The 10,300-nt window shown below is 39.5% G+C and overlaps 1 pseudogene across 1 annotated transcript; it reads left to right on the forward strand.

Moving 5' to 3' along the window:
- The first annotated feature begins 8,247 nt into the window (after nt 1–8,247).
- Nucleotides 8,248–8,640, forward strand: LOC310645846 (large ribosomal subunit protein eL33-like; annotated as a pseudogene). The gene has a single exon. The product of its transcript is annotated as a large ribosomal subunit protein eL33-like (transcript).
- Nucleotides 8,641–10,300: the final 1,660 nt, after the last annotated feature.

Consider the following 10,300-nt stretch of genomic DNA (forward strand, 5'->3'; position numbering starts at 1 on the left):
TCTTGTGGGTTTTTTTCTTTCTTATTATTTTGTTTTAATTTATGACAAATCTATATGCAGTTTGGTATATATTGCTGCCAACATAAGCATTTCATTTTTGTGAGGTGATCTTGCATACCTAATTTTTTCTCCAGACATTTTGGGTTTGGCTAGTCTAAAGAAAAGAAGAAACAGGGGCAACATGATAGCAGTATTCTGGAATTTGAGGGGCTGCCACAAAGAAGAGGTGGGGTCACATTATTCTCCAAAGCACCAGAGGGCAGGACAAGAAACAATGATTGGAAAATGAGCAAAGAGAGAAGCAATCTGGAATCAAGGAGAAATTTCCTGACAGTGAGGACAATTAACCAGTGGAACAGCTTGCCTCTAGTTGTTTTGGGTGCTCCATCACTGGAGGTTTTTAAGAAGAGACTAGACAGTCACTTGTCTGAAATAGTATAGGCTCTCCTGCTTGAGCAGGGGGCTGGACTAGAAGACCTTCAAGGTCCCTTCCAGCTCTATTCTGTTCTATCTTAATAGACAGATGTGTGGAAAGAGAGTCTTGGGGACAGAATTAAAAGAGGGATCAGCCTAGAATCCCTACATAGCCACAAGGGAACTAAGTCCGACCTCCTTGAATTCTATTGACCCTTATCTAACTCCCAAAAGTTGCTAACCATTCACTGAGAATATTCCTGTGCATAGGCATGAGTAACAAACTAACAGAGTTGGAAGGAATCTTGGAGGTCTTCTAGTCCTACTCAAGCAAGAAACCCTATACCATTTCAGACAAATGGTTGTCCATAGAAACCTTCAGTGTTCGAGCACCCACAACTTCTGAAGGCAAGTCGTTCCACTGATTAAAGTAGCGATAAATCAGTTTAATTGGACCTTCACAGGTGGACCTGATCTTTTGTCCCTGATAGTGTGTGTGTGTGTGTGTGTGTGTGTGTGTGTGTGTGTGTGTGTGTATTATCCACACTAGTATCTGTAATTTTGTACTGACTTTTCCTTTATGCTTTTCTTACTGTAGTGGCACACCTTATTGCAAAAGTCAGAAAAAATACATTGTAGTTAAGTTTCAGTTTTTTTCTTCCTTAGAAAATGCAAAACCTGTTAAACCTGTTAAAATGCCAGGTTTTTGAGATGTACAAAAAAATCAGACCAAGATAAATCACTTCAGATTGTTTTCCATTTTTAATATAACATATAAGCTGTACAGATCAATTGAAAAATAATGAAATATTTTAGGGAGGGAAATAGCAATAAAAATAACTAGAATTTACCGTATGAAAAAAACATTCTTAAAGAGTCGATTAATATTGAATTTTTCAAGTGATATCAAAAAGAATAAAATAATTCCACAGAATAGAAAATAAATGTAATTTCACTTAAAGGCACGTACTTTAGAGAAGACAGAAACAATTTCGAAGCATGATTTTTTCTTTGTAGAAAATTCCTTGTCAACCTAGAAGAAGAATTCTGCAAAGAACAGACTCCAGTGAGAGCAGAATTATTTTCATGTATGGGAGTCAATCTTTCGTCAGCTGCTTAGGAAGCAAGCATATTATTCATTAACATTTTATTTATTGAGATGTAGATGCAATTAATTTTCATTTTAAATTGCCCTGCTCTACCTCACCCACCTGGAACACTGTCCCATAGCCTACTGCGTCCATAAGGCTTAAAAGGTTGGCTATTCTTGGCCTGTACAGCTCCCTTAATTACAACAAATTAGCCACCACTTTTTCAAGTACTTCCTGTGCCAAGATCTCTCTCCAATCTTCTCCAATATCCAATGTGTGGAACTGTAATGTCTTCTGAAGAAAAAACGAAAGACCTTATTTGCCTCAGTCTGTCAATATGTCAGAAAAATGGTGCCTTTCCATTAGTTGAAATAATACATTGGCAGAGCTGTTCTGCAATACATTAAAAGTGTAAATTGCCTTCCACTTTCCTGTCAGGCTTGCATTAACTAAACTTTAAATACACAAAAAGACACTGCCGTGAACTGTAAACTATGATAAAATCACACACACACACACACACACACACACACAAAACCTCGATATTTTTTAAAAGCAGGAATGAATTTAAAAAAGAGCACTCAACTCCGATTCTTCTTAAATATTTTTGTAGTTCAAGGAAATGTAAAAGAGAAAGTCTATATAATAACAAATAAAAAAAATAAAAAAATAAACTGTTTCGATGGCATTTAAGCTAGCACAACTAGCAGAAGTCTCAGGGAACATTAAAATGCAATAACTAGAATGGCTATTAACTTTGGGAGCTTTAAAGAATTTAATGATGGAACTTGATAGAAGTTGGCAAGCTGGACTTACATCTCTATCCATCATACAGAAAGCTGAGATTAATTCAAGTATTTGGGACGTTGTAACTACCTTTTATCATTATCTATATAGCCTATGTTATTGGGACAGACCAATTTTAATCTCATTTCTTAAAGAGTTCATAAAAGTCACAGAATTGACACCAAGAGAAGATTTTACAACCCACTTTCCTTCTTCTCCTTTAAGGAATCTATTTCCCTTTATCTGCTGACATCCCTTTCTTTTATGCTGGTATGAATAATTCGGAATCAAACAAGCTTCATTCAAGAGCATGTGAATGGGATCGATGATTTTTCCCATGTACTTACAGTAATACATTTGTTTGCTTTTATGTGACAATTGTCAGATAACGAACTGGCCAGAACTTTGAAATTAACTTCTGGGACAATGGGCTAGATCCAAAAGACTACACACTAAGGGGAACATATGACATATTTTCATAAAAACTGTATTAGGTAGAATTTTCACAATTCTCAGATTTATGCCTAGAGAAACGGATTCACTTATCTGAAAGGCGAGATCTACAATTTCTTTCCAGCAGTATCAAGTCTTGGAAACCTGACCAGCTTGGACTGGATTGCAGGCTCATTGAGATTGCAGTGGAATCCACACAAGCTAGATGGATTGGTGGTTCATGTAGAAAGGTCAGGTGTGCAGTTTGGGGGTGCTGTTGAACCTGCAACTGTTCTTCAGTGGCTTTGTTTGCAGAAGATAAGGCTGAGAGGGGGCCATGATAGCTGTCTTCAAATATCTAAAGTGCTTCCATATTTTAGAGGGCTTATTTTCCCCTGGCTGAGAAGGGAAGACTAGAACCAAAGGGGTGAAATTTCAAGGATCTAATCACAGATTAGGGATGCGGTGGCTCAATGGGTTAGGATGCTGAGCATGTCAATCAGAAGGTCAGCAGTTTGGCAGGTCGAATCCCGAGTGCCACATAACAGAGTGAGTGCCTGTTACTCGTCCCAGCTTCTGCCAACCTAGCAGTTCGAAAGCACGTAAAAATGCAAGTATAAATATAGGGATCACTACGGTGGGAAGGTAACAGAGTTCTGTGCACCTTTGGCATCTAGTCATGCCAGCCACAGGACCATGGAGACGTCCTCGGACAAGCGCTGGCTCTTCGGCTTTGAAACAGAGATGAGCACCGGCCCCTAGAGTTGGAAATGACTAGCACTCATGTGTGGGGGAACCTTTACCTTTACCTTTTTAGACACAGATTAGATATGTGGAACAAGTCTTGGCAGTAAGATAGATGAATCAATGGAATAGGTTACTCATGCTGTTGTTTCTTCCCTTCTGCTGAAGGTTTTCAAATGGAAGCTGGATAGTCATTCTCCGGAGTGGTATAGTGAACCTTACAGTGTGTTGGATTTGATAATTTTTGAGATCTCTACTGATTTTATAAATTCATGATTCTATAATGGTGACGGTATCCGTTTCCAGCTATTTGTGATTTACCATTGATGTCCTTTCTTGGAGAGGTGACCATTGCGAATGCACCAAGTATCACCTTTTAAAGTTATTCATAAGTCACTTTTTCAGTGCATCGTCATGTTGAACCGTCACTGAATGTATGGTTTTAAGCTGAGGACTACCTGTATATCATAATATATATTAGGGTGGAGACTTTCCCTTTTTAACAGCTCAAAGCTGGCTCTTTACATAATCATTTCCAAAACTGTTACCAGTTTTGCAATCAACTGCTTTAAGACTCTCTTGGGGGCAGGAAGCCTATGAATAAATGTATGGAGAATTGCAAATCAAGATTTGCAATTAGTTACATCTAACTATATAGAGAGACAGACAGCACTTAATAATCAGGTGAAAATACGTACAGACACACACACACACACACACACACATACATTTATGTGGGAAGAGAGCAATGTCAAATCAGGATTAGCAATCTGCAGGTGGCAGAAAATTCATTTGCACTAGTTTCGTCTCCAAGAACCATTGAAGGCTTACATTGCAGGGTGCCCAAAATGGAAAAATAGAAGAACTAGGGATTTTTTTTAATATTGATATATTGTGTTATTTGCCTTTTAGAAATCAAGAGAAAGGTTTAGAGCAAACACGTGATTGCTTATTTTCTTGGCTTGCAAATTTGTAAGAGAAGTTTCTATTTTTATCCTACGCAAGGGGGATCAGAATGAAAACTTCTGTGTTTCTTCCATCCAGGAAGTTTCTCTTTTAGGAATTTCTATTCCATTCCTCCAAATCATGGCTGTTAGGATCCTTTGTTCAGGCAGTTACAATCAGTGTGTTTTTAGGGACACCTTTTCTGAATTTTAGTTGTTTCCTTAACTATTTTTTCTACACCTATAAACCCTGCAAGTGTTCCATGTCCAAAAATTATCCAGTAATTTTTTTCCCCTAGCTCTTCTTATTCCATTTGATGAGAAGAAACTTTGCTTTCAAAATGTCTTCAGCGGTTCTCAATTTTCTTTGCTTCCTAAATGTTCCTAGAACCCTCCCAGTTCCATTACTGGGTTCATACATACTGCAGGGTTACAATATAGTTTCCTTGGATTTGATTTAATATGATATGTGGATCCAGCTTATAGTTTATTTAACAATAACATGATAAATGATTCCATTTGATGAGAAGAAACTTTGCTTTTGAAATGTCTTCAGCGGTTCTCAATTTTCTTTGCTTCCTAAATGTTCCTAGAACCCTCCCAATTCCATTACTGGGTTCATACATACTGCAGGGTTACAATATAGTTTCCTTGGATTTGATTTAATATGATATGTGGATCCAGCTTATAGTTTATTTAACAGTAACACGATAAATGAACGAAACCTATAACTGTAAACTGAGCCGGCATATTTTTAGGTGGCTTTAAAAGATATTATTTTTATTAGCACCAAGTACTTTAGCCATCTTAGCTCTCAGAGCATATTCAGCTAAGCCCTGTACAGATGTAAAGGGGAAAAATTGGCTTTACCTGATATGCAAATATTGTTAGATTAATGAAATATTCGTCTGGGTGTGAACTATGTTAATCTATTTCCAACCGGAATGCTGGCCAAGGTATTTTCCATTTATTTCAGCTCAGATCTTATAAAGGGGAAGAAAAGTCTCCAAATAATTTGTTTCTAGCCTTGACTGCCAACTGATCAGGGACTTGAAATATCTAAAAAGTGAGTTTCAAGGCAGCTGTTTTCATGGCCTCAAAGAGGCTTCTTATTTAAACATTTCATTTCCAACTTTGCACTTATATCAGGATTGATTTAAACTGACACCACTGAAATCAATCAGCCACTTCATTACACTTGGGGGGGGGAACTCTGACTTGAGTTTTAACTAAAGGTAACGGTTATTGAAATTGTTCTTTCCCCCCCATTGGTATTGTTGTTATTGCTGTTGTTGACCTTTGAAACAAGCATGAATATTAGATCCTTAAAAGACAGGGATGTCTCTCAATTAATAGAATTGTTCAAGCCCCCTTGTAGTCATTTCATATGAGCTAGAGTGCGATAGACTTAATAGTTTATTGTTGTTAGCATATGGTTGTTTATGATTGTTTTTTGCTTTTATACCTTGTATTTAGCTCTGGGAAGTCGGGGAGGGGGGAGGGGGGGAGGGGGGGAGGGTTAGGGAGGGTTAGGAAGGGGTGGGCGGAGGGAGGGGGGGATTGTTAAAGATAAAATGTACTGTAAAACTTTTCAATTAAAAAAAATAGTTTATTGTTGTTAGCATATGGTTGTTTATGATTGTTTTTTTGCTTTTATACCTTGTATTTAGCTCTGGGAAGTCGGGGAGGGGGGAGGGGGAGGGGGGGAGGGTTAGGGAGGGTTAGGAAGGGGTGGGCGGAGGGAGGGGGGATTGTTAAAGATAAAATGTATTGTAAAACTTTTCAATAAAAAAAAGAATTGTGGGAAGTCAGAGCACTTTACCAATCACAAAAGAGATGATTTTCCATTAGACTTCAGATATTTCTACTCACAGTTTGCCCACTATGACATCAAGGGAAAGCAAGAACAGAACTAATAAGTGAGCTCCTCTTTTTCACTTTTCTTTTCTTTTCTCTTTCTTTTCTTTTCGTCTTTTCTGTTGATTTTAAACTGCAAAGGTCAAGGTTAATTACGTAGATCCATCGATGTAAGGATTGTCACTACACAGGCTGCCAAGACCAGCCCTTTCTTCTTTTAGGGGCCTCCAAGGCTGCATCGCTGAAAGGTAGCTGCAGATTACCCAAAACAGGGATGCTTTCTCTTGCCAATGTTCATCCCCATGGTAAGTTATGGCCTACACGAGATTTAACACACCCATAAATATAAAAATAATGTAACCACTAGGGACAAGCAGATGCTGTTATGGGTTCTAGAAACTGCTTTCCTTCAATATCCCTGCCTATCTGGTCCCCCTTCAGCTTTATTGCAATTTATTTGTGCCCTGTCTCCACTCATCGTGGGACGTGAAAATCCTGTCACGTTCACATTGGAGACACCCTTTAAAGTTCTTCCGAGTTGAAAGGATTAACCAGTGACATCACAGTTGCCCAGGAGACACTTGGGGGGATGGAGTGCCCTTTCATGTCCTTGTCAAGGAAATGGAGTGAATGTTAGGAGCTCACCCAGTGGTGGGATTCAGCTGGTTCACACCACTTTGGCAGAACTGGTAGCTCATTTTTTTGTTGCCCAGGCCCAAAATGGACGTCTGGAAGAAGCGGCATCCAGACAGAGAACAGGTTGTTCACATATTTGAATCCCACCACTGAGTTCACCCCGCCACGCAGGAGCAGTTGGGTCTCAAACATGGTCTGGCTAATCTGCAACCCAGCATCCTAACCACGTAAACCACTGCAATCCATATGTGGGAATGACCTTAAGAAACAAAGGAAGAGCTACAGCCCAACAATGGTCTGATAAATGGAATCAGAATCTATAGAAGGGATGAGGGTGGAGAACGCATCTCAGGAACGACCCACCCTAGTTTTGGAGAGAGTGAAAGAAAGGGAGAGAGAGAGAGAGAGAGAGAGAGAGAGAGAGAGAGAGAGAGAGAGAGAGAGAGAGAGAGAGAGAGGAGATGTAGTTTCAGACTTGTAAGATTCTGTTGCTGTAACTTTAGGATAAAGCTGGCTTTGGTACTGATGGTTGGTGCTTCTTGTCTGGAGCACCTCAAAGGACTGACATCCAGTTTGAAAGTACCTCTTCCCTACTTTATTTTCATTCTCTCTCTCATTCTGTCTCTCTGTCTCTGTCTGTCTGTCTGTCTGTCTGTCTCTCTCAAAAACAAAAAAAACAACCCTCTCTCTTTCGTGGACCAAAACATTGCCAACTATGGGTCCTCCTTCCTTTCCAGCCCAGGGTGGTCCTGAACCTGATGTTTTGCAGAAATGACCAGATTGCTGTGAGAGAAAAGGCCTTCTGTTGTCTTCCATCTACTTTTCGCTCACTCACAAGTTATCCTTCCTCCTTTTTTTCAGAAAAAGAAAAGGCTCTCCAGCTTTGTTCCTGATCCCCTTAAAACTTTGGGGTTCTCTTGCTCTGACAGTGCCGTTTTCCAGGCTAGACTTCTGTCTCCTCCTTTGGGTCTTGTTTGTGTGCCTCCAGCTCACACATTTTTGTATCTTCTTAATTCTTCTAAGCTCTGATTTTGTCTGTTTACTCCTTTGGGGGGGGGAAATGCTTCTTGTTCTGGGATCGCTCATTCTGACTCCACCATGCCAACCAAACACAACTCATTTCTTTGTTTCCACTCTACCATCTCCAGAGATTCCAATTTCCTTCCAGCTTTTATTTACAGATCCTTGCAACCAAATTTTTAACTCTGTGGCTTATGCACCAGGCAAACTCCTCTCGGTTTGTATCTCCCTTTGGGATCCTAACCTAAGCCCTCTTCCTTCCTTCTTGCTTTGTCTTCTCCAGCAGTTTCTACTCTACATACCATGCTTTCCTTTCTCGTCGCCGCCATTTTGGGCTGCTGCTGCACAGGCCTGCTGGAAACGGGACTTCTAAGGCAACACCATGACGGGCAGGTTGTGGTGCAAGGCCGCTTTCGCTGGCTACAAACGAGGCCTCCAAAACCAGAGGGAGCACACGGCTCTGCTGAAAGAGGAGGGTGTTTACTCCCTCAACAAGACCGAATTCTACTTGGGCAAAAAAGTGTGCCTACGTGTACAAAGCCGAAAACAACACAGTCACTCCAGGGGGCAACCCCAACAGGACCAGAGTCATCTGGGGGAAGGTGAGCCGGGCCCACGGAAACAGCGGCATGGTCCGAGCCAAATTCCACTCTAACCTGCCCACCAAAGCCATTGGACACCGGATCCAAGTGAGGCTGTATCCATCCAGAATCTAAATGCGAATAAAATTGAAAGTACTGCTTACCCTAGCAAACTCTGAAGGTCTCATTTCCTCTGATTCTTTAACAGCAGCCATGAGTTTCTAACATCTTGCCACAGGCCAGGGACTTTTGCCATAGCTTCTATATCATTCCAAGTTCTAATGCAGTGAAATAAAGTATATGTTCCCCAATCCTTCGGAAATGTTGTCGGGTTAAAAAAAAAACAGATCTTCCACTTCTTCTGTTGATATTAGAAAGTCATTATCACATGTAGGAGGAAGGGGACAGAGAGGGGGAACAGGGAGGGGGAAGGAAAGGGAGAGGGGCAGGGGGAGGATGGAGGAAGAGAAAGAAAGAAAGAAAGAAAGAAAGAAAGAAAGAAAGAAAGAAAGAAAGAAAGAAAGAAAGAAAGAAAGAAAGAAGAAAGAAAGAAAGAAAGAAAGAAAGAAAGAAAGAAAGAAAGAAAGAAAGAAAGAAAGAAAGAAAATAGGAGGAGGAAGAGAAGGAGGAGGAGGAGGAGGAGAAGAAGAAGAAGAAGAGGAAGAAGAAGAAGAAATTTTCAAAAGTACAGCCCCTTGACTTCAAAAATACTTCTTCTCATCCACATCCATCCTATTTTATCATATATATTCAGTAAAATTTGAACTTTCATACTCCTGTACTATAAGGAGTATGAAAGGGCATTTCCAAGTTTAAAAGAAAAGCATTCTCTTCTGTTTAAAAATTAAGTTGTGTTAAGTGGATAGTTCTGTGCGTTCTTTTCTTGGGGGGGGAGAGAAAGTTCACTGTAACGGGCTGCTTCGATAAACACAACGACTACCTCTGTTCAAAACAGAATAGTAATGGATGATTGGATCTTATTGGATATGTCCCGCAAAATGAGAGTTTGAGAGATTTCAGACGTCAGATCTGTCACGAGCTGATGGGTGTTCTGTCCCCATTTGCCTGTAAGTATGAAAGCTACGATAAATAGCCATCTGCTGTCTCTATATTTATTACATTTGGCAGACCAGGAAAAATAGGTTTTTCAGGTGCTTGTGTGGGTGTGAAGGATGACAATTTTGCTTTTTTTTTTTTTTGCTTATAAATAAATCTATTCCTAGGAGACCTTAAAGGAAAGATTCTAATCATGAATGCCTTTGTAGTCTCCTCTATACTTGGTATGTGCTAAAAAGAAAGACTACACATTCAGAGTGCAGCCTCTTATTTTACGTAGGTATATATTTTTTCCAGCCCCCAAAACAAATGCCCCAAATTAACCATAAGTCTCTATTTCCCTCTGTTGCGAAGCTTTGGAAGTTTTAAGGAATGTTTTAAGGAAGGAAAATGATTGTTTTCTTCTCAGTAATTTCACAGAAGAATGTTCAGTTTATTCTAATTTCATTGCCTGTAAAAATCTCCTCTTTTTCTTTCTTTCTTTCTTTCTTTCTTTCTTTCTTTCTTTCTTTCTTTCTTTCTTTCTCTTTCTTTCTTTCTTTCTCTTTCTTTCTTTCTTCCTTCCTTTCTCTTTCTTTCTTTCTTTCTTTCTTTCTTTCTCTCTCTTTCTCTCTTTCAACTTTCTTTCTTTCTTGCTTCCTTTCTTTCTCTCTCTTTCTGTTTCTTTCTTTCTGCTATCCCTTCTTACTAAACTATATATTTAGGCTGTTGTTTTGTTTTTATAGACATTTTTAACAAA

This window comes from Vipera ursinii (genome assembly GCF_947247035.1).
Source record: "Vipera ursinii genome assembly, chromosome: 12".
NCBI lineage: Eukaryota > Metazoa > Chordata > Lepidosauria > Squamata > Viperidae > Vipera > Vipera ursinii.